This window comes from Rhinolophus sinicus, linkage group LG03, assembly GCF_036562045.2.
Source record: "Rhinolophus sinicus isolate RSC01 linkage group LG03, ASM3656204v1, whole genome shotgun sequence".
NCBI lineage: Eukaryota > Metazoa > Chordata > Mammalia > Chiroptera > Rhinolophidae > Rhinolophus > Rhinolophus sinicus.
This window is the reverse complement of record NC_133753.1, coordinates 163,935,958-163,961,562: the sequence shown is the minus strand read 5'-3', so window position 1 is coordinate 163,961,562 and position 25,605 is coordinate 163,935,958. Positions and strand designations below refer to the sequence as shown.

At 36.4% G+C, this 25,605-nt stretch overlaps 1 protein-coding gene across 5 annotated transcripts in view; it reads left to right on the top strand.

The window, feature by feature from the left end:
- Positions 1-1,580: 1,580 nt before the first annotated feature.
- GPBP1 (GC-rich promoter binding protein 1) overlaps positions 1,581-25,605 on the top strand; it is a 69,237-nt gene continuing 45,212 nt past the window's right edge. The window contains exons 1-2 of one of the 5 annotated variants that reach the window (XM_019743319.2): positions 1,581-2,378; positions 3,603-4,556. The gene's annotated coding sequence lies outside the window, so the exon portion shown is untranslated. Of the gene's footprint in view, positions 2,379-3,602; positions 4,571-25,605 lie in introns of those variants that run through there. The other 4 variants (XM_019743308.2, XM_074328926.1, XM_074328925.1 and 1 more) reach the window with 4 other exon arrangements.

The following is a 25,605-nucleotide window of genomic DNA, read 5'->3' as shown; positions in this document are numbered from 1 at the left end:
TAAATTCTAAGATATAGAATAGCTGGGCAAAGGGTATCTTATTTTAATGACTTTTGTTTTAAATGAAAGCCACACTATATTCCAGAAAAGCTATACAGATTTTGATTCTTGATATGAATAATGCAAATGCCTATTCCTTATACCTTCATCTAGGTTTTATTCTTTTTAAGTCTTTGCCAATTGGCTAGGTTAAAAGGTGGTATATCGTTAGTTTTATTTTAATTTTTTTCTGATTTCGAGTAAGGTAGAGCATCTTTTCGTATAATTATTGACAAATACATGACTAGCTTGTTCATGTCCTGTTACTTTTTAAAAGTTGTTTTTTCTTAATGATTTATAAAAGCTCTTGATATACTTATTATGTAAATCAAACATTAGATATTAAGAATAGTAACCAAGTATATCTAATTAAATATTAAAATGTCATACATGTTACAATTGTTTCTCCATTTCACTGCAGTATTTGTTTTTTAACTTTATGTTTTTTGCCATAAGAAGAGCACTATTTGTATGTGCTCAAATTAACAATATTTTCCTTTGTTTCTTTAATTAATATCTTGCTTAGAAATAGAAGCAGAAGTAGGTCCTGTCCCAATACTTAAGTAACTTCTACAGAAGCAATGTGGTGCGGTTGAAAGTAAGGGGATTAAGACCCAAACATACTTGAGTTTGTCTGGTACAGCAAAATTGTGGCACCCAACATGCATGTTAGGTAGGTAACCACCTCAAGGACATTACTTGACCAATTTCCTCATCTGCAAAATGAGGAAAGTAACACCCACTTCAGAAATTGATTTAGGATTAAAGAAGTGCCTGGCAAGGACAAGGCATTCAGCAAGTGTTACTTCTCTTTTCTTCGCACTCAGCCAAAGTGTCCACCTCCCATGACGACTAAAATAAGATTGGGAGGTGTAATTTTTGGTGAGTTTATGTAAATTCAACCATTCTTTCAAGGAGCTTTTAGTAGTCCATTAAACTGCAAACCCCATAATGCAAGTAAAAGGATCATAAAGTTTCTGTTTATGAAACTTTTGTGGCTTGGGGGAGAGCAAAGAGCCAAGTACTTTTTATTTTCTGCATTTTCCCTCTTTAAGAAACCCTCCCCCTCACATTCCCTCTCAGCACATATACGTAGCTACTTTTCTTCCTTTTGGAAGGCTAACTTCACAGGTTTTAAAGGGAGACTTCAGTTATAGTGCGAAAAGGTGTCGCAATCAGAGGACTGTAACTACAAAATTCATTTAAAAAAATCGCCTGGGCTGTGTGAGACTGAGACGTTGTTGAAATAATTGTCACCTACTGTGGATTTAATACAAATAAAAAATGATAATTAGCACGATTATATCCAGCAGCCATATTTATCCTTTTGAGAATCTGGGCTTAGTTCCCAACGAGCGAGTCTCGATCCCTCAGCTACTGGCCTCCCGTATATATATTATTTATGTCCGACACACTCTCGTATTTGCATACGACGGTGGGTCCAGTGCTTCAGGGCGCCCAATTAGCCCGGCGCCAGCACGGCTAGCGCTCCGCCCGCCCTGGGCTGTGTAGAGGCGAGCATGTGATCTCCCGTCCGCCCAGGCCCGAGCGCGGTACTTGGCGAGCGGCGCGCGCCGCGGCATCTCGGAGTCAGGGAAGACGCCGCGGCGCGCGCCACTGAGGCCCGCGCGGCTGCCTCCCGGAGCAGCCCTCCCCTCCCGCCCTTCGGGCAACCCCACCATCTCAAGCTCCGGGGCGGCCCGGGGCTGGGGGAGAAGGGAGGGAGGAGGGGCTCCTGTGGGAGCGGCGGGGAATTCCCCCTTCCACCGAACTTTCCCGATTGTTCACCATCCTCACGTCAGCAGCAGGGGGTAATCCCCGACTCCAGCTGCTCCTGACGTCACCGCGCGGAGCCACCGCCCCCCGCGCGCCCTGGCCTCCTGTGCCTCCTCGGAGCCCCGCCTCCATGCATAACCCCGCCCTCATCCCCTCCCGCCAGCCGCCCTACGTAGAGGGTGGAGCTTCTTTGGCCGGGGCGTGAGCGGTTGCCTGGGCCAGAAGGTTCTCTGGTGGAGGCGCTCCTCCTTGCTGCCCCGCCCAGTAGGTTTGTTCGCACCGCTTCTACTACCACACACCCTTTCTCCCTCCTTCTTTTCGTCGCCCCGCCTTTCCTCCCCCTTCTCCTCAACCTCTTTAGTTCCTTCCCCGCCTCGCCTTCCACCATCTCGCGAGACTTGGCCCAGAACATTGCGGATCGGGTCGGCGCCATTTTGGGACTGAGACTGGTTGTGGGGGAGGGAAAAGCGGCAAAGGGGGATTATTCAAAGTACCGAAAACCTCCTCTCGGGATCGAGCGCAGCGGCACCCCCAGGCCAGGGGCACTTCTCGTGTGGCAGAAGGTAACATCGTCCTCTGTGCTTCGCGCCGGAGTCTGGGGGAGGAGGGGGGTGCCCGTGTCGGCGTTGGGGTTTGAGGGGTCTAGAGCGGCGTTGGCGGCGCGAGGTATGGGCTGCCCGCGGACCTGGGGGAGGGGAGCGGAGAGCAAGGAGACAGAGGGAAGGACGGCACCGGGAGGCCCCTTTAGGTGTTGCCTCGGCCCGGGTGGAGCGGAGGTGGCGGTTGTGGGGAGGAGGTGGGTGGCTTAGCCTTGGCGGCTGGGGGTGTTTGGCGGAGGTTGGGAACGGGTCCGACGCCCTCCGTGTTCGGTCTTCCTTCTACCTCGCGCACACGCCCGCCTCCTTTGGCACCACTACCCCTCTACGAGGGCTGAGGGAATCGAGGCCGAGTTGTGGCCTTGGGTTGTTTCTTCAGTAGCGCGCCCGCTCTGCCCGCCTCTCCCAGGTCCGTGGCACTAGCTGTTTTGAGTCGAGTGCTGCTGCCTTGCCCCTCCGAGCCCTGTGGGGTCCTGAGGGGTCCTGTTCTGTTTTTGGAGAGAGCCACTCTTAACGTGGTTTACGAGAAAGCTCGGTACCTTCCACTCCCTCAGTGTTGGGAGAAACCTGTTTTCTTAATTGAAAGAAATGGGAGCCGACACCTTCATCCTGCTGCACTCGGAAGCTGGTGAAGTCTTACCCTCAGGCAAATTTAAGGAATGTTCTTGCCCCACTTCTCATCCACCTACTTCTGCCCTTAGTGTGGGAAAATGTGCCTCTTTTAGACCTTCTAATTTGGAGGGAGCGTCTTTCTCTTTATATCCCTCATTCTCTTAAGTTTCATCTGCTAATGTTTGGTGGCACCACACCTGTCTTCATTTTCTTTGGTACATTGAATAGAGACCTTTCATAAGATTGTGTGCCAGTTTCATAGTTTTAATATCTACTTAAAAAGTATAACAAGGTTTGAATGTTTGCTTATATAATCCCCTGTATTTTATCCGCACCCCTTTCCCAGTTGAAATTAATACTTGCTTCCCATAACATCCCTCCTCCACCCCTATTCTGAAGCCCTTTTCTTACAGTAGACTTTTTGGGTCCTGCTTGGGCATAGCTTTTTTTCAGACCCAAGTAGTAGTATATAGAAGTGAATTTCTCTCCAGAGGTTGACTCTTTAAGATGGGGATTAATTTTTAGTTCAAAATTAAAACTCAGTGTGTAATTTGTATTTGTTTTTTATGACTTTTACAGGTGATCGAATTACTCAGATATGAAGATCATCTAGGTTTTGTGTAAAAGGCCCCGGATATTTCAAGTGGCCATTTTGGAATTACAATGTTTTTGGATAATTTTGCCCCAGAAGTTTATTAAAATTGTCAAGAATCATCTCTGAAGTGAATTCATAGTAGTGAACAGTTCTACAAGCTACTTAAAAAGAAACATAGTCATTTTTAGTATTTTGGTTCAAACGGATGATATACCTGGTTTAAAGTATCTCAGCTGGTGGTATTTTTGCCTTTCCCCAACTCCTCCCCTCTTGTTAGTGTTCTTCAGCCAAAACTGTAAGATATGTTTGATTTGTGTACTGAGTAGTTTCAGCAGTTTCAGATTACTGTTTAAATATTGCTGAAGTTTCATGGCAATTTATTTTTACCTTTATTGAAAGTTTTAGGAATTTTTGACCTCAGCCCTATTCATGTCACAGTGAGGCAACTTTTCTAAATGAAGACATCGAAAGAATACAGAGTTTTTTTCCTTTTATCTTTTATTTACGGGGAAATTTAAGATGTTGCGGTTTCCCAGCAGCATGGTAGTATTGAGATAGCTATGTGTCTCTGTATATGCTGATGTTTAGGAATGCTCTTCAGATGTGAAATTTTCTTTTTGTCTTTGCTTTTTGGCTCATAAATTGGATATTTCATCTGGAGTGGATAAGTACAACAGTGACAAGTTCATGGAATAATAAAGACTTTATAATCTTAAATCTAAGGAACTTGGCTAATTCTGGAGATAGCCATATGAAAACTTTAAAACAGAAGTATGGGTAGCTGACTTGAAGTAACTCTATGTCAAATAGTCATAGCTTGAGTATCTTCGAAGAACTTGGATTTTATTTCAGAGGATACAAAATAAAAAAACAAACTGGAAAACGTAAAGATAACAGAGAAAAACTCAACACCTTCCTGTGCAGTCCTGTTGGAATTTGTAAGTACTATATGGTGAGCAAATCAAATGATCATTTGTAAAATGTAATGAGTCAAGTTTATCCTATGTTATTCTTGGAAGCCTTTCAGTTTCTTGCAGTAATATTGCTTGGCTTCAGATTCCTGGACAGTCTGAAAACAACTTAAGTAAATTTAAATGCAGAAAGAGTTAAAATTTAAGAACATTGCAGATCAAACAGTCCAAATTTTAAGTTTTTGTGCTCCTAAAGTAAAAAAGTCTATATGGTCATTATTCATCTTCGGCTTTATGGATTCTTAGATTGGTAGGAAAAAACCCAACAGATTATTTAATGTTTGAAACAAATTATAGTGCTTGGTTTTTAATCTGATAATTTCATGAAGTGGCTTGTTTTAAGGCATAACTGTTGCTAACATTTTAATCCATCATAGAAATTAAATTTTTGAAACAATTTGTAGAAGTGGTTTTATATTTCAAATTATTCCTTAAGATCTCAATTCCAAAAAGCCAAGTCATTACTAGGAACAGAAACTGAGAGGAACTGAGCAAGATGGATTAACAAGTTTCAGACTAACTTAAAAAATGAGTGTACTTTTTTCTCCTAGGAAGCTTATGATGCCTTAAGTTTATAAACAAAGCTTTTTAAAATAGTGAATATTAATTGCTGTAATTAATAGAAATTCTTTTGGCAAATGAATTCTTTTAATAATAATTGTATTTTTCTGGATTGAATGGTATTTTTAATTGCCATTAGTTACTACATTTTTTCAGTGAATCATAGGCATTCAGTAAAATGTTTAAAAAAAAAATTCATTAAAATTTATTTTTTAAGGACTTACTGTTAGTGAATACATCAACGTGGCTAAAATTAGAGTTTATTTAATTACCTGAGATAAAACGTAACTTTCGAACACTTTGCCAGGATGGCCTGATAACGTGTCAGTTGCTCATTATTTTGAAACAGCTTTTTTTTTTTTGTTTTTGTTTTTGTTTTCGCTATACTGTAGAATCCTCTTCACTTACTTAGAGCAGAGAAGGTAGTAGAATCCAAAAGACTGTAGGTATTTAGATATGTGTATATAACATTTATTTTCTGATCTAAAACTGAGATTAGAATGTTCAGTAATTCTGTTAAGATAGGTTAGTTGTGTTTTTCTGTCAGAACTGTGTGTAGTACTTTAAATTGAGTTTCCACTTTGATTTATATAAAAATGTGAGGGCATTCTCCTCTGCCCCTTGCTTCGGGAGTCTGTATATTACATATTTCTCAATGGCTTTTAAAGTTATTTATCTAAGAATATGCATTTTAAATGTGATAAGTTGAAATAGAAATGATCGATCTTTATTCATAGAAAAGAACCACGTAATATTTATTATTTTTGATTATTTTTCTTTAAATTGCTCCTGTTGATGTTATTACCACAAGCAGTATCAAGATAAAGATGACTCCAGAGACCAGTTTTTAACAATTAACTTTAATCCTTGAATAGAATATTCGTGAGCTTTGCTTACTGCAATTGTTCAAGAACAGATTTACTTGAATGTTCCGATATATATTATTTTCTTGGCATTGAAATATATAGTACCAGTAGTAATTGGAACAGTTGCCCCCCATAAGTACCTCTAGTTCTCCTCTTTATCTCCCCTTCTCCCATATTTTTCTCCTGTCCCTAAACTATAGGTCTAAAAATAATAATAATGACTCCATTTATGTGATGATTGTGTCATGTATTTTAATGTGTACTTTACTTGGTATATTTTAAAACTTATAATAATCCTACGAGGGAAGTACTATTACAGTTAACAGTGATATAGGTGAGGAAATTAAGATTTAGCAGAGACTAAGATTGGGAGAAGGTTAATTTTGTTAGGATTAAGGTTAGGTAGGAATCTGAACCAAATCGTCAAGCCCCATACTCTTAATCACTATGTCGTGCACTGCTTTGTGGATTTTACTTTATTAACTCATTTTATTTGAACATTATCCCTGATATTTGTGGTTTTTTTTCATATACGGTTTCTCTTTGGTTAGTACTGATTACTAGTGGAGCTTGGAGACAAGCTGAAGGATAGAAACTTGTTGGTTTTGCTGTTTGTTAGTAACTATTTGAGTGATATTTGGTTAGGTAAAAATTAAAATGTGTCAGATTATATTCAGATCACATCCAGCACCTCTTTACACAGGTATGAAGCATGTTAGCTTTGTTTTGCTTTTTCTGTTTTTGAACTGAAATTAATACACGAATTTTTGTGCTTAGAGCTGCTGACACTTCAGAATTGAGGAAAGGGGCATAATTGGGAAATAATAGGAATCGGAAATAATAGGGAAAGAATATGAATGAACAGAAAGAAAATAAAATTTAGAGAGTTACAGAAGGGAATACGGATGGGAACCCCTAGTCTGAAAGTAAAATTAGCAAATGAGGATAGAACCTAAACCCAGGCCAGATTATTATCTAATTGTGTTTGATCCAACCACCTTTTCTGTTTAATTTTGAATAAAAATGTTTAGGTAAGGGTGGTGATGTAGAAAACAGGGAATGGCTGGGAGTTAGAAAGATTTTTGGTTTTAGTATTTGGAATATCTAGAAAAGGGCCTAACTTGTTTTGGCCTTAGTTCCTCATAAAACTGATGGAAGTAATGTATTTGAAGGATTTTTGTTAATTGTGAAGTGTAATATAGGTATAAAGTTTTAATTCCAGTATTTTAAGATCTTGCTTAATTTTACATGTCAAAGCAGAATTTATCGTATCGTAGTCTCTGAAATTTGCTTCTATCTCTTGTTTCTGTTAATGGCATTACCTGAAATACCATTCATGCCATGCATGCCTCCCCATTTCATTTATTATTCTAGCTTGGTCCTTGACTGAGGGAGTAGTAATCTATTAAACTCATCTTTTGGCCTTTAGTTCCACATCTCTTCTCATAGTCGCTCTCTTTTGGCCAGAGAATCTAAACTATAGCTAGCTCTTGATTTTGTTACTTTTAGCAGCCTTTAGGGGCATGTATTTGGCATACTAGTATTTAGGTAAAGTAGGTTGGTGGAAAGAGATGCATTCCCAGCTCACCCCCCAACCCCGTTTAATGTCTTATGTGTCGGGTTTGTTCCTAACATGAATTCTTTTGGGCTGCGTGGCTGAATATGAGGACTGTAGTTTGAGAATTTTCTGAAATTGATAATTTTAGGGATGCTTGTATGTATTTTTCTGGGGAGCAGGTTCATTTCTTTTAGTATGACCCTCGAGAAACAAAATGTTAAAATTACTGGTAAACCTTTAGTGGTTGGATCTGTCTGTTTCTTTTTCCATTTTACCTGCTTGCTTTTTTCCTTTTTGTCAGCTGCCCCACCCAGCAGTTACAGGCTTTTGCTCTGTCCCTTTAGGTAATTTGCTAGTTTCTGCATCACTCAGTTTTTTTTTTTTTTTTAATTTTATTAGGGAGTGTTTCTCCAGGGCCCATCAGCTCCAAGTTGTTGTCCTTCAATCTGGTTGTGGAGGGCGCAGCTCTGTTCCAAGTCCAGTTGCCATTTCAATCTTTAGTTGTAGGTGGGCACAGCCCACCATCCCATGTGGGAATTTAAGTGGCAACCTTGTTGAGAGCTTGGGCTCTAACCAGTTGATCCATCTGGCCTCCCTCAGTTTCTTGTTCTTGATTCATCTTTCTGTTCACAGCTTGGTGAGTGCAATGTTTTTGGTCTTACATTTTTCACCCCTTAATTCAGTTTTCAGATTTTATTTATATGTATGTATGTGTGTGCATATATATATATATATATATAATATATGCACACACATACATACATATATATATTACTTTTACTTATTTTAAGTGTGTTTTTCCAGGACCCATTAGCTCCAAGTCAAGTAGTTTCAATCTAGTTGTGGAGGGCGCAGCTCACAGTGGCCCGTGTGGGGATTGAACTGGCAACCTTGTTAAAGAGGACCGCGCTCTAATCAACTGAGCTAACAGGCCACCCCATTCAGATTATATTTTTTAAAACCATATTTAAAATTTTCCCCATATACTTTTTTTTATTTTTAGCAAGAATAAAAGGTTTAAAATCCTACTTAGATTGTTTCCTTTGAAACTCAGAACTTGCAAATAGATTAAAAAAGTTCTTAAAAAGAAAAATTGTCAGGAATCGTTCTTTACATATGCATACTAGTAAAAGAAATTAGTTTGCTTTTGTAGACATAAATATGTATTTTTTTAATGAGTGAGTTTAAAAAAATAATAAATATTTATTATCTCACATCGTTTCTGTGGGCCAGAAATTTGGGAGTTTTAGCTGAGGGGTTCTGGTTCCCTCCAGGTCTCTCATAAAATCTTAGTCAAGATGTTGACGAGGACTGCAGACGCTTGACAGTTTGACTGGGGCTGGAGGATCTCCTTCCAAGAGGATGTACTCTTTGGGCTGGCAGGTTGACGCTGGCTGTTACTGGAGGACTCAGTTCCTTACCGTATGTCGACCTCTCCATTGAACTGCTTGAGTTTCTTTACAACATGGCAGCTGCATCTCCCAGAGCAAGTGATCTGAGAAAAGAGGTAGAAGGGAAGTGCCTTTTCTGACCTATTCTCAGAAGTAACATCTGCCACATTCTTTTTCACTACTAGAAGCAAGTTACTAAATCTAGCTGGCAGTCAAGGGGAATGGAGTTAGGCTCCTCCACCTTTTATCAAAAGAATTTGTGGGCATATTAAAAACCACAATAGGAGGTAATTCTTCACAACTGGTAATTGTCAACATAATTAGCCAAAGTTTTCACCCCACAAATAGGAAGTTGGACAATTATAAGTTTAGAGAAGAAAGTATGTTCTAAATTTAAATTTTAGAAGATTGAAATCTTTCAACTTTTCTAGACAATGTATGAGATGTAGAGGGATGGTTCTCCCCCTTCACACTGATCTCCTAACCTGTGTATGAGGAAACTTTTTTTTATTGTGGTAAAATGAACATAAAATTTAGCATTTTAGCCACTTTTGAATGTAATTTTCAATGGCATTGAGTACATTCTCGTTGTGCAACCATCGCCACCATCCATCTCCAGATCTTTTTCTCATCTTCCCAAACTGAAATTCTGTGTACCCAATTAACATTAACTCCTCATTTCTCTCTCTCCCTAGCCTCTGGCAATCACCATTCTAATTTCTATTTCTATAAATTTGATTAGGTACCTCATATTAGGAGGGTCAATGCGCTATTTGTCTTTTTGTGACTGGCTTATTTCACTTAGCATAATGTCCTTGAGGTTCATGCGTGTTGTAGCATGTGTCAGAATTTTCTCCTTTTTAAGGCAATCCATTGTGTGCTATACCACATTTGTTTACCCAGTCAGCTGTTGGACACTTGGGGTGCTTCCACCTTTTGGCTGTTGTGAACACTGCTGCTGTGAACTAGTGTGTACAAATAAATACCTGTTTGAATCAGTGTTTTTAATTCTTTGTGGTGCATACCTAAGAGTGGAATTGCTGGATTGTGGTAATTCTATTTAATTATATGAGGAACCACCATGTTTTCCATAGTGGCACCAACTTTTTTTTTATTCCTATCAGCAGCAGAGCCTAGATGCCCAACCAATTATCGCTCATAGTTAACAGTTTTTAGGTGATAGGAGGAAAGTAAAATACTATTCTTTTTCAGGAACTTAGAAAATATTTATTTTATTTTTAGCAACTAAATTTTATTTTTCTTGTGGTGATACAGTTGTGACTTGTTTATAATATACCCTTCACATGGGTTTGATCTCATTCAGTTATAGTTTCTTTTTGGATCACTTCATAACTTGTGTTTATATAGTACTCAGTTTAGAAAGTACTTTTTCTAATTGTGTGAAATAAGTGCTACTTCCATTTAATGTTTTTAAGAAACTCAGTCTGAGATTAAATAATTTACCCAACGTCCTTAGTAAGTAGCGGAGCCAGAGTTTGAAATCACTTATTTGTATTTTTTTGTTATACCTAACTTCCTTAGTGTTCTAGGTGGTAGAACAGCGCTGTCCAGTAGAACTTTGTGAAATGATGGACATGTTCTGTGTCTACAGTGATAATCATTAGCTGTATGTCATTTTGGAGCATGTGAAATGCAGCTAGTGCATATGAGGAACTGAATTTTAAGTTACATTTAATTTTAGTTTAAATATAAATAACGTGGGCATAATGGACAGCATAGCTATAGAGCAATGGTATAAAATCCAGTCAGATCCATAACTTTTATAACAAGTACTTCCCCTTTACTACCCTGAAATAAAATATCCCATGCACGTAAGGTCACGATAGTATACAACTGTAATAAAAAAAAATACAAGGAAGATCATTTATAATGTAATGTATTTCAGTATGTAATAGCACAGGTGTGACCATTCTACAAGACAAGCACCTCCCCTCACACACAAATTTGCAAAACACCCTCTACAAGTCATTTGCTCCCCTTAAAAGAAATGATCTAATGTTAAGAACTTCTGTCTTTTAAGGAAGAAGAGTACCTTATGGCTGGTTGATAATAGTCATTAATTACTTTTTCTCTGTTTTTCTGATATTTACTGTCGGTGTAGTTGAATGGGCAATTAGCCAACATTAAAGCTATCCTTTAGTGTAGTGATAATGATATTTCTAGAAATGATCAAAAGAAAAGTAATTACTAGTTTCCTTCTACCATAAATTGAAAGTAAAAATCAACATCCAATTTGGATTAGTGGACTTAGTCCTTGATATAGAGGAAAAATTGTAGAATTATTAATCCTCAGACTAGAGAAAGTAAATTTAGGGTCAAAGTAATATAAGCATAATAATAAAGCAAATAATAATAAAGCAAAGTAAAATAAGTTGTACTGCCCTTCACTTAGTGTGGTACACAAATACTGCATTTTTACAAACTGAAGGTAAGACCCTCCACCAGCAAAAGATTACAACTCACTTTATTGCAAAACTCGCTTTATTGCAAAATTCGCTTTATTGCAATGGTCCGGAGCCAAATCCACATTAGCTCCGAGGTTTGCCTGTATACGGGAAACACTATTAATCCTCTATTTACAATGTACATTAACTTTTTAATAGTCTTTCTAAGTGAATGTCTGCCTGCTAATTTTTTAAATGGGGTATGAACCCATTTTTAAATTAGGCTTATTGAGGAATGCATACAATAAATATACTCTTTTTAGTGTCAAGTTCGCAGATTTTTGACAAATCAGTTGTGTAACCCCACCACAATGAAAATACAGAACATTTTCATCACCCTCCCCCGCCCCCAGAAATTACCTTGTCCTTTACAGATAGTCCCCCCTCTTCACCTCCAGTCCCTGGAAACCATCAATCTGTTTCTTGTTTTTTGTAGCATGTATTGTTTTCCAGAAAGTTATATATATGTGGAATCAGTGTGTAGACTTTTGTTTCTGGCTTTTTTCATGCATGTCGTTGCATGTATTCTAATTCTTTTTTATAGTTATGTTCTGTTGTATGGCTATGCAATAAATATTTATCCATTCTCTGGTTACTAGATATTTGGATTGTTTCCAGTGTTTGTCTATTATGAATAAAGCTTCTGTGAGCATTTGCATACAGGACTTTTGTGAACGAATGTTTTCATTTCTCTTGGGAAATAACCTAGCAATGGGTTTGCAGGGTCATATGAATTGTGTGTATTTAATTCTGCTAAAACCTGCCAAAACTGTTTCACAAAGTGAACCATTTTGTATTCCCATCAGCAGTGAACGTTGTATATAGTTCTAGTGCTGTGTTCTTGCTAGTATTTGATGTTGTCAGTCTTAATTTTAATCATTCTAGTGGATGTATAGTTTGAATTTGCATTGTGATTTTAATTTGTATTTCCTTAATAATGATCCTGAGCATCTGTTTTTATGTCCTTTGGTGAAGTGTCTGTTCAAATCTTTTGCCCATTTAAAAAAACTCAGTTTCTTATTGAGTTGTAAGAATTCTTTCTATATTTTGGATACAAGTGTATCAGACAAATGTTTTGCAAATAATTTCTCTCCGTCTTTTGTTTGTCTTCATTTTTTTAACAGTGTGTTTTGAAGAACATTTTAAATTTTGAAGTAAAATTGGTTGATTTTTTTCTTTCATGATTTGTACTTTTTTGTGTCCTAAAAAATCTTTGCCTAACCCAAGGTCACAGGATTTTTCTCCTGCTTTTTCCTACATATTTTGTAGTTTAGCTCATGTTTTTAGATCTGTGATCGATTTTGAATAGTTTTTTGTGTGTGTGTAGTATGAGGAAAGGGTTGAGGTTCTTTTTTCTTGTTTGTTTGGATAGAGGTATCCAGTTGTCCCACTTCCGTTTTTTGAAAAGACTTTGTTTCCCTTTGAATCACTTTGCAGTACTTCTTTTGAAAATCAATTGACCGTATATGTATACAACTTCTTTTGTATTCTTCATTGATATATATGTATTATGTCATTTCTACAGAATTGTAGTTGATAAATACAAATTACAGCATTTGACTTTTACTGCTTTAAAACCCGATTGACATCTTTTTGTTTTCTAAAAATCTGTTATAGGAAATTTGGATTGAAAGGAGAAATTGCTTTTATGAACGTGTGATGTAAAACCTGTTGGAAAAGAATGCCATTTTGAATTCATAGAGCAATCTTCTTTCCATCGACTTGAAATGTTATATGTTATCTAATTAATAACTTGAACAACCTGGAAAATAAATGACAACCTTTCTGTTTTGGAAATGAGAAAGTAGGGTACAACTTATTTACTGTAAAACATTGACTCAGCAGTGGATATAAGATTCTTATCTCTTGAGAGCCAATCTGTGCTAGTGATGTTCATTCATTGCCGTAGCAGATGTTTAAGTATCTGCTATGTGCCTGCACCTTCATTGGTGCTAGGTATTTAGTTAGCAAACAAAGCAGAAATGTAAGATTCCTAAACTCAAGTAGTTTGTCTGCTCTGAACTTCTCTGAATTTTGTCCTTGAATTTTGAATCGTGGTTTCATCACAGTCTAGTAATAATAGCTATTTGATGTTGGGCCAGGCCAGCCAACATCCCTGACTCTAATAATGAGTGTTTTACCATTGGACCTAAGAACAGCGTGCAGACTCTGTAGCCTACAAGCATCTGCATTGTTTGTCCCCTTTTTTGTGCATCCTTGCTTGCTGTCTTCCTAGACTATTGGCCTTTGGCCTTCTTTCTCTTGAACACACCAGGCATTTTCCTTCCTGTGTTAGGGCCTTTACGTTTGTTCCTTCTGTTTTTCTGTTAGCTCAATTTTAGTTCAGAAGTTACATTCTGAGTGACTTTCTCTAACCATTCTATGTAAAGTGGGCAACTCCCGTCTTACACCTTTGGTTTCTTTTTTTACTCTGTATTTTATTTCATTCAGAGCACTGTCTCTATCTTGTTCACGTTTATCCATCTTCATCACAAACTTTTCTGAGGGCAGGGATCTTGACTCATATTCTCAATGCAGTTACCAAATAAAAGAATTATTAACATTTTAGATAATTTAGCTTAACTTTTATTTTCCCCCCAGAATTGAGTATATGCAGTTGATATTTTTATTACAGAACTGCTGTTTAACTGCTTGGGGACTATGTGAAATTTGTTAGGGGATTATCTGTAGTCAAGTTGATTTGTTGTCAGCTCATTTAGAAGCTGTATTATCTGCCTAGATTTAAATAATATGTTACATGAGCTTCTAGTCTGTTAAAGACTGGCTTTGGATTTGCTGGTAGCTTTCTGAAGGGACCGCCTGATGAAGACTTATTTATTATGACCGTTGCCTTTAAAGTTTTCCTTCAGTTTTGAGCTGTTGAACCAGAGAGATTGAAACCTAGTGAAATTGTCCTCTCAGGTTTAAAACGATAAAACACACTTTAGGTTTCAAGCAGTGACTTTTAAATTTGAGTGAACAGAATTTTAGGCTCATTTTCAGAAATCAGGAAGGCCATGGCAATTCATTTATATTAACTATTGTCTCTGAGGAGCACAATCCTTTTATGTTTCCTCAGAGATACAAATGCAGATTTATGCCTGTAGAGCTTTATTTTTGCTATTACAAAGATCCCTTGCAAAGGGGCTTATTTATGAAAGCTCTAGAAGAATGCTAAGCTTGGGGCTATAAACAATGAGTAACATCAGGTGTGTGATGAAATCAGTGTTTTATGGAACACTAGCTATGTTGAAAACTACTTGAAAAATGGATTCACCTGATAATAATCAAGGTGTCTTAAAGACTTTTCCAATGCAAGCCTAGTTGCCTTAGTTTTTTCCTGTAACACAACTAGTAGTTTCAGATTTTTCACATGAATTACTCTTTGGTCTCTCTTTCATTAAAATGAGTTCCTTTTATAGGAAATGGAAAAAAGTGAGTGAAAAACGTTTTCATCTAAGTCCTTTCAATTAGGACCTTCCAAGGACTGAATTTGATGAGAAAACAAGAGGCAATTTGAGGACATAATTGTCTAGGTTAGTGGAAAGCCAGTTGTGACTGTAGTGGTAGCTCAAACTATTTGTCTTTTATCTGTCTAGGAGATTGAGCTCTGTATTTTATATAGTTTGGTATATCTATAGCTCAAGACAGTGCTTGAAAGGTAAGACTAAAACTCAGAACTTAGAAAATTTCTTCAGTACCTGTTATTAAAGCTCATATTTTATATAGGGTAAGATCCCTATCTAAAGGATTCTGAATTATTTACAGTATGTATATGTGTGTATAGTGGTTAAGAATTTCAGCTGCCACTGACTAGTACTGTAACCTTGGGAACTTTAAAATGTGCTTCACATCTGTATAAAAACCTGTTTTTCTTGTTTTGAAGAAAAGATAATATCAACCTCTAGGGGATGTAGTTAGGACTAAATGAGTTACTACTTGTAAAGCTCTAAGCAAATTGTCTAGCAAGTTGTGTGTGTGTGAATTCAGTATATATTTTTAGCTGTGTTCATAATCTTAAGGTCTTTAAGGTATTTGAATTTCCAAATCTTCCATTTCATACCAAGGGTCCTGTCTCTGTTAGCATTCTTCGTGAACTGACTTGTTTGTAGCGTTAGGCTCATTTTATAATTCATTTGTTGAAACTTGTTCTCTTCTTTTTAAACTAACTTGGCTTCAGAAAAAGATGGATTATATTAAGAGTTTGAGGATTCCGAAAAGGGTAAAGTTGAGTCAGACTGAAGAGTATTTAACATTGTTTTTAACACACACACCTAGTGCAAATTACAAAAAGTACAAGGGTTTTTAGAGAAAAGTCACTCGCTCACTCGTGTTGCTCAGTAGTAGTACTTGTCTGAATAAACCACTTAGTTTTTTTCTTATGTATTTTTCTAGAGAGACCTTACATGTACATATAAGCAGGTTATATTCTTTTTCTTCCTAATAGTAGCAGTAGCATGAGATCCACTCGGCTCTATAGCCTTGTTCACTTAAGAACATATCTTGGAAAGTTATTTCATACTAATACATGTAGAGTTACCCCATTCTTTTTATTGGCTGAATAATAGTCTTATTTATGAACAATGCTCATGAATATCCTTCTAAATGGGGAGTACATTCCTATAAGTGTAATTTTAAGTACTATGCCAAATTGCTCTCCAAAGAGCTACATTTCCAGCACTCATGGGGATCAGACTTTTTCTTACACATTTTGCCTTGTCCTTTTGAATGAAAATTTTTCATATACAAGATTCTTTTCTGTGAACTTTGTTTATAGTCTTTCCCCATTTTTTTATTGAGTTCTTTTTCTGTTGATTTGCAGGAACATTTTATAATATGAAAGTCAGCCCTTTATGTGTGCTATATGTGAAGAGTTTTCCCCTCCCCCAGTATGTTGTTTTCTTAGACCTTGTGAATTTTGTCATATTTTGTCAAATTTTGCGTTTGCATATACTTGAATATATAAATACATTTTTATCACTTCCTTTTTTGTGTGTCATACTTAGAAAGGCCTTCCTTCCCCCTTTGAGAGCATAAAAGTTTTTCCCACTTCTCTAGTGACTGCTTTTTTTCTCCTCTAAATCTTTGACCCATTTGATGGTTATGTTGAGTAAGCTTTGAGGTAGGAGAAGTTGTCCCAACTTTTCTCACATAACTAAGTTTCCATATGTATTTGGGTGTATGGACTTTCTGCTCTCTTCCACTGATGTTTATTTTTATTCGTATGTTAGTGCTATAGTGTCTTAATTATTGTAGCTTTTAAAATGGAATTATATTAAATATAAAAGGGTGTCAAAAAGCCATTTAATCTGGAAATTAGAACACTATTATTTTCCCCCCAAAGGACTGAGAGCATTTCTTTTCTTTCTTTCTTTCTTTTTTTTTTTTTTTCATTGGGGAAGGGGGGAACAGGACTTCATTGGGGAACAGTGTACTTCCAGGACTTTTTTTTCCCCCGAGTCAGTCTTAGTTGTGGAGGGTGCCATTCAGCTTCAAGTTGTTGTCTTTTCAGTCTTAGTTGTGGAGGGCGCAGCTCAGCTCCAGGTCCAGTTGTCATTGCTAGTTGCAGGGGGCACAGCCCACCATCCCTTGTGGGAGTCGAACTGGCAACCTTGTGGTTGAGAGGACTCGCTCCAACCAACTGAGCCATCCAGGAGCTGAGCTGCTGCTCAGCTCAAGGTACCCTGTACAATCTTAGTTGCAGGGGGCGGAGCCCACCATCCCTTGTGGGACTGGAGGAATTGAACTGGCAACCTTGTGGTTGAGAGCCCACTGGCCCATGTGGGAATCGAACCGTCAGCCTTCGGAGTTAGGAGTATGGAGCTCTAACTGCCTGAGCCACCGGGCTGGCCCTGAGAGCAGTTCTTTATTGTAACTTACAGAAAAAAAATACAACTAACTTCTGTGAGCGGTTTCTCTAAAAATTAAATTCTGTAGGACAGTTAAACTGGCTGGCTGAGGGAAGGACACTGTATTCTTAATGAGTAATATACGATTTTCTAATTCTAAAAAGTTGATTTGTCTTTGACATGCAAAATTATCAAGCCCATTATTTCATTGTAAGTATAAAAATGAATTCTGTGTCATAAGTTATATGAAAAAAATGAAGACAGACATAATTTGTATTATTGAGACTCATTAGGAGCCAGCTGAGACACCTTTGGCACAAATATCTTTAAGCTAAAGTTGTTTTTTAAATTTGTAAAATGGAGATTTAAATACCTTTTGTTATTAGGATTAATTTAGATATGTAAAGTGTTAACATGATATTTGCATATAGATGCTCAATAAGGAGTCTCTTTCCCTTCTTTACAATCTTTTGTCAATTTTCTGTGTCAGTCCTCAAAGTCAAGATTTCTACTGTTTAATAATTAATATAATAAATCTGATGTGGAGTTTCAGCACAAAATAACCAGTTATGGAGTTAATTTTGTATTAAATGCATACTAATTTAGTCTGGTGGGTTTCACATTTTGATAGTTTGAGGATAGTCATTACCATTATTTCACCTTTGTTTTTTATCTGTAATTACCTGGTACCAAGAGGAATGAGCTAATCTTCCTTCAAAATTCCCTCCTTCTGTTATTCCGTCCTCTGTTTTTCATTCCATAGTAGTAAGTATTCTTCTGGAGAGTATTGTTTAAAATCCTGGTTTGGAGCCACTCTCTGTTTATTGGTAATTGTGTCATTCAGAAAATAAATACAGCAAAAATGTTTATGGGAAGCTTAATTGCATTTAATGGAGTAACATGTACAATGCTGAATCTTTTGATAAGGAATTTATGGCTAAATTGGTTAAGATTTCTTGTTTTGTTTTTGTGTCCTTTTAATCTTTTTTTTGGGGGGGCAGATTTTTTTGTATGCCTTTAATCCTCCTCCCCTCCAGTTTAAGTTTAAGGCTTATGGCATAATGGTTTGACTTAACATATATCGTGAAATGATTACCACAGTAAGTTTCATTGGCATCCATCATCTCATGGATAAAATTTAAAAAAGGAAACATTTTCTCCTTGTGATGAAAACTTTTAGGATGTACTCTTAACTTGCATATATAGACATTATCTGTCTATTTATCTAATCTCAACAGCAGTGTTAATTATAGGCTTGCTGTTCTTAGATCCTTAGTACATGTTTATTTTGTAACTTGAAGTTTGTATCATTGAGCTCTTTTTCAATGAGTTTTTTTAAGATTCCACATATAATTGAGAACATTAATTATTTGTCTTTCTCTGACTTACTTCACTAAGCATAATACCCCTCAACGTCCGTTCATGTTTTACAAATGGCAAGATTTTCTCATTTTTGTATGACTGATAATAATGCATTGTGTGTGTGTGTGTATCACATCTTTTTTATCCATTTATCTGTCAGTGGAAGATTTTTTAAAAGGATGATAGTGACTTTATTGCATTGAATTAGGTTTTGAATGCTTGACATTTAAAGTAGAACTTAAGTTCTAAGCCAGTCTTAATGTATATTTACCCTACAGTACCAAATAAGTTCATACTGATACTTCCAATTCAAATTTAGGACTGCAAGGCTTTTATTCATTCATAGTCTGTGTTTCTTTTCTGCAACGCCTAGCACCTCAGTTCTCAAGGACACTTGGACCTGTGCTTTTTTTGTAATGGAACTCTTTTTTTTCTTTTATGTTTAGTTTTTTCTCTCTACTGGGGACATTTTTAATAAATTGTAGTTTTCTAAAAATTGCCCATTCCTGTGTTTTCAACTTTATTTACATAAAGTTCAAAGTGATTTCAATCATGACTTCAAAGCTCATGATTTCAAATATTCTTTGTCATTTTTGGTTTTGTTTATTTGTGATAGTGTCTTCTCTATTGATTCCCCCTGCTCCAGCGGTTTTTGGATTTATTTATCTGTTTTGCTTTTTCCAATTGGTTTTGTGAATTTGTTTCTTTTAGTTTATTTTGTTTTTGAGTTACATTTGGAAGTCTTTGTTTTTTGACTTTGTTATTAATTTTTAGTTTAATTGAATTGTCAAATGTATGCTTCTGTTTGGAATTTGTTAAAGTTTTCTTTGTATCCTAAGATGGGTGCTTGAAAAGAAGATAAACTTTCTGCATTTGGTGGTTTAGCATTTGATATATAAAATCAATATTTGAGTATGGTTTAAGTCTTCTATAGTCTTACTAATTTTTTATTCTATATTTGTATTGGACTGAGAAAGATGTGTTCAAGTCTCTTATTAGTGTTTTCTATTTTTTTTTCAACTGTACTTTCACTTTTTTTAACTTTTATTTATTTAAGTGTATTTTTCCAGGACCCATCAGCTCCAAGTCAAGTAGTTTCAATCTAGTTGTGGAGGGCGCAGCTCACGCTGGCCCATATGGGATTGAACCGGCAACCCTGATATTACGAGCATTGTGCTCTAACCAACTTAGGTAACTGGCGACCCCCTTGCCTGTACTTTCTGCTTTATGAAAAGTGTGTCATTGTCATTGGGTGCAGAAATATTAGAAATTATTATTTCAATTTTTAATTGTACATTTCAGTTGTCAAGTGTCCGTCTTTGTCTCCTTTAATTTTTTTTTTATAGTTTAAATGCTACCCTATCAGTTCATTCACTGATCATTTTCTTCTGCATTGTATAATCTGCTATTTACCCTATCCAGTGTATTTTTCATTTTGGATATTGCATTTTTTTCTCTAGAAATTCTGTTTGGGTCTTTCATATTTTTTGTTATGTTTATGTTTTGCCTTACTCTAAACATATTAACAATAGCTGCTTTACTGTACTTGTCTGCCAATTCCATCATATCTCTCATTTCTGGATATCTTTCCATAAACTGATTTTTCTTCTTGGTAGTATTTTCCTGCTCTTTTTTTTTTTTTTTTTGTATGACCGGTAATTTTTGATTGGATGCTGAGTGCTGGATTTTGTTGTTGGGTTTTGTTTTGGGAAACAGTTAAATTACTTGGAATTAGTTGGATCATTTCAAGAAAAATTCCATGATAGAAAATACATACATGTAAAACATTCAATTTAGTGAAAATCTCATAATGTTAAAATTGAATTGGCATTTGTTTCTGGCTCTGATGAAATAACAGGAAACCAGATAACCAGGTTCTCTCATCACCAAAGGAATCTAAAAAGCCAAACAAAATACATGAAACAGGCTTTTTAAAACAAGGGATGAAAGCAAGTGGTGAATCTTATAAATGCCTCAGCCCATTGCTTGAAGAAAATTTATAGGCTATAGCCCAAGGAGGGCGAATTCAAACATAGCCTGGTGGTCTTACTGGAAGTTGGGGAGACAGCTGAATATTTGATGTCAGAATAAGTAGAATTTGTGTGCCAAAATGATAGAGAGGAAAGTGCTGCACAGGGAACGCAGAAGGGTCCACTCACGTTGACTTAGGACTGACTTCCGCATGCATAGGTGGAAATTACTGAGGCTGGGGATAGAACCGGCAGAAAAGAACAGGCAAAACACTTCCCAGTATTTACACAGGGCCAGGAAAGGTTTGTGTCTCCCTCAGCCAGTGTGAAAAGACCTCCGAATAGATGGAATATAGCAAAGTCTTCAAAAGGATTTTCTCCAATTAGTGGGGGCAAAATTAACCTTAGACTATAAGCTTTTCTGGACCCGCCCTAACAGAGATTTTTGCCATATAGTAGGTGAGTAGTTCCAGTATTTGAATTTGTATTTTTCTTGTTATGAGTATCTTTTCCTGTGTCATTCGATTTCTTTTACGAACTGTCCATATACTTACCTGAATAAAAAATGTTGGTTACTGGCCTTTTTCTTCCCTTCTGGTTTTAGGAATTGCCTGTCTGAAAATGTATAGTGTTCCAGAACCAAAATAAGTTTGCTTAGGACTTTGATAGAGGTTTTGTGCGTTGTCTTAACAGTATGTGATGATTAAGCTCGATGCAGTCTGATTTCTTTCCTTCATTGTGAAAGAATGCTCTTTTTTCTGTCTGCAAGTTGCTCTTTATTCTTGGGGTCCTGAAAATTTCATTAATTTGGCTGGTTACTACTTGAATTGTTTCCTTTGTGTTCATAGTTTTTAATGTTTGATGATTGTTTATATTTAAGAATGAGGCAATAAAAAGCTGTTTGGTAGCTTTGTGTGTGTAAGCAGTGCTTACTGAGAGGTAGTTAGGCTGAAGGAAATTATCTTTGTGGTGCCAGTGCCCATGTTAACTCTTTATTTAGAAAATGTGCTTTTTTTTTTTTTTTTTTTTTTGGGAGTGATTGCTCTTGTGTGTATATATGCTTGCTTGTGTGTTTGTTCATACTCTTGCAAGAAGTTCTCCAATTTTTTGTGGAACACCTAGTGGGCGTCCTACAGTTTAATTCAGTTAGGATTTTCTAACACTAATTATGTGGAGTTAGCGTAGACCCTGTAGGTTAAGGGCTCAATCCCATAGGACTTCCGCCTCCCCCACTTCACATGCCAATCTCAACTGGTAGATCGCCAGGTTATCCACACTTGTCCCATTTGTCTGCAGATTGGAGATTCCCCTTCCCCCCAATTCTCAGGTTCAATAATTTGCTATAATGGCTCACAGAACTCAGGGAAACACTATTATTACTGGTTTATTGTAAAGGGTGTTACAAAGAACATGAACAGCCACATGAAGAGGTACATAGGGTGAGGTTTGGAAAGGTCCCTAGCATAGGAGCTTCTGTCCCTGTGGAGTTTGGGGTGTAGCCATATTCATCAGCATGTAGCCATATTCATCAACCTGGAAATTCTCTGAATACCTTTAGGGTCTTTATGGAGATTCTCTTACCTAGGCACGAATGATTACATCGTTGCCCATTGGTGACTGACTCAAGCTCTAAGTTGGTGGGAACTTTGTTCCTGGTTTTCTGTTCAAAAAAAGGTCTCATTTGAACGTTTTATTAATGGTAACATATACTCAAAAAGTGCACAAATTATATGTATACATACAGTTTGGTAAATTCTCAAAAAGTGAACATACTATGTTAACACCATTTCTTAACATCCCCAAATTTTCCTTCCTTGTGTCCCCCTCATTTCCTAACTTTGAAATGTATTCATCTTTGGTTTCTCACTCTCCTTTGCTCTGCACTTCCAGTTCTCTACTAATCATCCACCAGTAGATTCTGTTTTTCAATCTCTCTGCCTTTTTTCACTCCATGTTCGCTGCTACTACTCTCTTATTCCTACACTTGACTTGCATTCTTTAGAATAGAGCTTTTTAAAAAGTTGAGGGAAAGTTTTTGTTTTTGTTTTTTTTAAAGGAGGGAGCAGCTCTCAGTGGCTCATGTGGGGATCTAACCGGCCACCTTGGTGTTACTCAGCACCACGCTGTAACCAGCTGAGCTAACCAGCCACCCCCAGGGAAACTCTTAAATTGAAATTGAACTCCGTGGAACAAAATTTGTGAAAATGTCTGTCATGAATTGGTGGTGATGGGAATCAAAGTTTTAGATTTTAATATCTTTTCCTCTCCAGGTGATCTACTGAATCACCACTCCCCTTCATTTTACAGCAAGCTACCTGATTGATTTTTTGAAAGGAAATTTCCAGACATGTAATTACAACTTTAAAACTTCTGAGTACTTTCCTTCCTTCAAATTAAGTTCTGATTTCTTATTCCTGTGTGCTGTTAAAAGCCCTCTACTTACCACCCCCAGAGTACGTTCTCTACTCCTGATTTAGATAGACCTGGCCTTAGTAAGTGGTGTTGTTTGACCTGTTCATTACTGGCTTGATTATCTTGAGAGTATAGTGACTAGATTCATCAGTTCAGGTATATTTGCAACAGTGGTTTAGTACTATTTAGAAACGAAGCATCCAAAAGTTTAAAGAAACCTGTTAAAAATATTCCATGCTTACTCTAAATTCTTAACACAAATTCACTGTTTCAGGTTTTGTTTTTCTGAGTTTTACAATATGTTACTGGCCAAGGAGTCTTGGCATGCAGGGAGAAACAGCGATAAATTCCATTTTCTTTTTGTATTAGTGATGGAGAGGGTAATTTCATTTTCTGCTCAATTAAAACAAAATATAAAGCATTATAGTTTTGTGTCTTGGGCTAAATAAGTGTGAAAATATTAAGTAACAAAGGCTACCTTTGTATCTTAAGGGAATCGGTACATTAACAGCTTGGTAGTTACTAATTCTAGTGTCTAATACCCTGGTTTAAAAAAAAATAAATTCTATGTTATATGATATATCCTCAGTGTAGTTCTTTTTGATCTTATAGTCATACATAGTTATACTCATTTTTGTTCATATTGATATTCTAGTTGAGCTAAACCATCTTCGGATTTTACGTAGTATAACAGTGCTTTCTCATACACGTAATCTAAGAAACCCATAGGGTAAACCAAGCACCTCTTGCTGCAGTTATTTTACTTGATGGCAAGTAACTTAAAGACTTTTTTACATTACAACATATGTGAATATATTGGAGTACAGTGCAGAAATTTCATACGTTTGTAAAATAAACTAGGACTTGAAGACAAGTTATTTTGGTTACTTTCTGAAATACATTGGGGCAAGAGAATGGATTTGTTAAACTTTCATTAATTTCTGTGGGAAGGTTTGAGAGATGATGAAAGTAAACGACAGCATAGCTTTTGAGGCAGAGTTCACATTGTTCAGTTTCTGTCATTACTGGCTGTGTAGTTTAGGAGTAAATTAGATAGTCTTTAGTAATTCTCCTTTTCAGAGAACATAAGCTGATTCCTGTGTGTGTGTGTGTGTATATATAAAATATATATTATATATAGTATATATATAATATATATGATATACACATTTTATGTATATATAACATAATATATGTATATATATATATACACACACTAAGTGTGTGTTTACTTCATTTGAACCCTCATAATATTGGCACCTTTCTCATAGTAAATACTTCAGTTAAAAAAAATAATTTGCTTATAGTTCAACATTTCTGATAAAGGGTTTGAGGCAGCAACACCTTGTTTTACAATTATTTGTTAACTGTTAGCTTGTTAGCTGCTAGCAGGCAGGAGTACCCTCTTGAGCTTTGTATCTTCAGTGTTTAACGCTTTGTTTTGCCCATTTGGCTGTTCAGTAAATGAGTCAATTTGAATTAAATTTTATCCTAATTAGTTCATATTGTGTGCTTTATAATTCTAAATTAAAATATACCTTTACCAATCCTTACAAAAAAAAAAATGGATCCCATAAGCTGACTTGGAAAAACTTTCAGGGATGACTTAATTTGCCTCAGTTTTGTGAGTAAAGGGAAGCTCAATGAATAAAAATTGGCTTACATTGTAAAGTTTACGTTTTTTTTTGTACTGGTGAAGTTTATATGAAAATTAAGTCAGTTCATGATAAGTTTTAAAGTTCTTTAGTTATATTTTATATATTACACCTTTAATAGTCTAAAAACGTGAGAACTGAAAGCATCCTGTTTCCATTAATGGTTTTCCCCCCTTAATTAAAGTTCTTTTTGGAGGGGTGAACATAGCAATTTTCATGTATATCAACTTAATAATAATTGTCATAACATTCTTGCTCTATTTTTTATGTTTTTTTCCCCCTGTGTAAGTAAAGCATAGAAAGGTTCTGAACAACTTAAATAAGAGGTAAACTGAGAAGTCTAACAAAATTCCAGGTTAAAGGAAGCATTAAAGTGAAACTTTAAAGTATGGAGATTCCTAATAACTCTAGGTTTCTTGTGAAATTTATTAATGCTCTTTTATATTTGAGAGAGTCTAATCTATAATTTTAAATAGAGTTAATTACAAGGTATTGGACACTACTTTCTGACCAAAACTGTAAAAAAATAGTCAAGTAATAGACTATTTTACTACCTGTAAGAGGCCTTGTTCCTTAAGCAAAATTTTTTTCTCTCTCGATGAGTCTTTATTACAGTATTTTCTATCCTTTCCTGATGATCATCACTCTTAGTAGTGCTTGTTTAAAAACACAAGTCTAGGCCCTGCTTATGACCTACTGAATCAGAATCTCCAGGAAAGGGGCCTCTTTTACTTTTTGTTATGGAAGTCTGGAAATCACTTAGCACTTAGTACCATGTTTCCCCGAAAATAAGACCTAGCCAGACAGTCAGCTCTAATACGTCTTTTGGAACAAAAGTTAATATAAGACCGGGTCTTATACTATAGTAAAATAATACCGGGTCTCATATTAATTTTTGCTCCAAAAGATGCATTAGAGCTGATTGTC